The sequence below is a fragment of the Myotis lucifugus genome, unplaced genomic scaffold, assembly GCF_000147115.1.
Source record: "Myotis lucifugus unplaced genomic scaffold, Myoluc2.0 scaffold_1070, whole genome shotgun sequence".
Lineage (NCBI taxonomy): Eukaryota > Metazoa > Chordata > Mammalia > Chiroptera > Vespertilionidae > Myotis > Myotis lucifugus.
Window position 1 is genome coordinate 89224 of NW_005872118.1, and position 2615 is coordinate 91838.

General features: G+C 56.2%; 1 long non-coding RNA gene across 1 annotated transcript; it reads right to left on the reverse strand.

Moving 5' to 3' along the window:
• Positions 1-408: 408 nt before the first annotated feature.
• LOC111824264 lies at positions 409-2374 on the reverse strand. Its single transcript, XR_002827338.1, has 3 exons — positions 2307-2374; positions 1171-1359; positions 409-569 (listed from the first exon to the last, which is right to left on the reverse strand). It is a non-coding gene; the product is annotated as an uncharacterized LOC111824264 (long non-coding RNA).
• Positions 2375-2615: the final 241 nt, after the last annotated feature.

A 2615-nucleotide genomic window follows, 5' to 3' on the forward strand; every position in this document is an offset into this window, starting at 1 on the left:
TCCGCAGGCGTCTGAACAGGCCTGGGCTCTGGCTCAGGGGGGATCCAGGCTGAGGCAGCCCAATGGTTAGCCTGGAGGGCCAGGCCTGGAGCCATACAGGCGGCTGGCAGGCCCAGGGGAGGTGGTGCTCCCGGCTCCTGCTGGAGCCCAGGCAGGGCTTCTGCTCTGCAGAGCCAGGGAGACCAGGCTGAGTGCTGAGTGCCCACAAGGATCACAGAGCAAGCCCACCCCAGCCCCACAGGGCACAGCACCCCTGAACCCAACAGTCAGTGACTGCCATTTCAGTGTCTGGCCAGGAGCACAGAGGGACTGCCTCCTGCCCTGTGCTCACCTCGTCACAGGGGTGCTTCTGATTTGTAAATCAGGGGCCTGAGCCAGGCAGCCTAGAGGGCAGGGGCCCTGTCTGTCTTTGCTGGGCTTTTCAAACCACGGTTATGCTTGTCATAGCTTCCAGGGTCCAGTGGGAGGTAAGATGATGAAAAATCATAACTGCTTCTTCTCTCGTCAGTTTCTAACACCTCCGGGGCCGTCATTTCCAGCTCTTCTGCTGTCCTCAGATGCTGTCATCTCTAGGTCATAAGCAGAATGTCTTTTTGTTTTAAGCTGTATTTCTCCCCTCTGTTGCATATTTTACATTTCCCAGTGCTCATCCCCAGATGCTCCTTTTCACAGCATCCTGCTCTGCTTGCACCGTGCAAAGTAAGCTACTGGCATCTGGAGACATCCAACCTGTCAATCCTCCCCGAATCCCCTTGTTTTTCAGTCTAGGACACCTGCCCTCCTCGCCATGGACCAGCCTCCAGTGCAGGGACCCTGTCAATCTCCACCCTGGAGAATAAACCTCCAATGTTGCCTGATTTTAGCCCAAACTCTGGTTCACCTCCGTTCAGGAGCCGCTTGGTGCCATCAATTCCTGAGCAGTGGTGTGGGTCCCAGGGCTCAGGCCCAGCCGTCCAGATGGCGGAGTTACCCTCCCAAAGTTGCACAGCTGTAGGTGGAGGTGAGCTCTGAACCTGAGTGTGTGGGACGCCATCCTGTCCCCAGCGTCACCCACCTACTGACCACCTCTGGGTCTGAGAGGCACCTCCTGCCCCTGCGAGCTGGGTCTTTGGGAAGGATCTCGGGCCGAGATGCTCATCCCTCTTGGTTCTGGAGGGCCCCGTGACTCACCGTGGGTGTGGCCTGGGTGCCGGGAGGTGGAGGTGGAGCTGGGAGGAGCTGTAGTGATGGCTGAGGATGAACAGGCCCTGGAGCCCAGCTCTGATGGCCTGGGCTTGGTGGCTGGGTCAGCGGAGGCATCAGTGCAGTCAAGGCTGCCTCTGGGCGGGGCCACTCCCTTTGGTATTGGGTCCCCAGGGCCTGGGGCAGAGAAGGACAGTGAGAAATGGGGCTGCAAAATCCCATGCCAAGGTGAGGCGATCACACTGAGGCCTAGAAGCAGAGGCAGCAGGGCCAGGGAGCCCAGGGACAAAAGCGGGGCTGTGTGCCTCATGGGCTGTGGTCTAAGGGGGGGCCCTGGTGGCAGCCTGAGTTGGAGGCCCCAGGACGCTGGCCCTGGCTCTAACCATGGATCACAGTGTTAGCCCCCAGCAGCCAGGAGGAAATAAAGGGTGAGCTCAGGAAGCTCAACAAAATGTTGGTAAAAGTCCAACACGTTAACTACTGGGCCCCCCTGCCGTGTCCCTCAGTCCCTGATCACTAGTTAGAAGACCTGGCCTGTGGCTGCTTAGGACCACTCCCGTCCTGTGGGCCAGGCCCTCAAGGTCCAGGATGTGCACCCTGCCAATGGACTTCCCTTATGATTTGAGAAAGAAGTTCATTGCCACCCTAACAGTCATCTGTTTAAGAAGTCTTCATCTCTCATGATGACTTTGATTGCAAGAATGATTTTTACCTTGTATGTTTTGCAATCTCTGAATTTTCTCCTGTGAACACATACTCTTGTCAAAGTTAAATAAAACCCCAATAAAAACAGCAACATTGGGAGGAAAAACACACCTGAAAGACCTTCGACTACCTTGTAGTAGGAAAGGGGATGGGCTCTCCAAATACAAATGAAAAACGAATGCGGTTGGAGTTCCTCAGAGCATCAGGACCAGCTGTTTTGCACAGTGTCCTGCTCCAGGCAGCTGGAGGGCTATGGTCCCGGAGCCACGCCCACTGTGGGGATTCTGGCCCCTCCACTCTCTCCCAGGACCTGTTGCCCCTGCCCCTCAGCCACCCAGTGTCTGGACTCACAGGGAAGTTTTAAGCACCCAAGCCTTGCAATGTGAAATCAAGGGGAGATTTGGATTCTGAAAGATAACCTTGATGAGCAGCAAGATTCACGTCTGGTGGGATGAATCTGACAGGTGTCCACTGCCTGAGGTCAGCGTGAGGAGCAGCGGGGAGGCAGAAGTGCCAGACAGCAGCCAGGGCAGAGAGAGCGCGTTTCCAACAGCATGCGGGGCAGGCAGGCAGGGGACCAGCACGCTGCAGCCCAGGAATCAGAGCGATGCATGTGACAGTCAGTGCCACATCAACCGACAGGAGCAGTGCGAGAGTCCACCCGTTTACTTTTACGGTGACCTTGTGTTTATATGGTTTTCCATTCACAGTACGGATAACAATCTTTT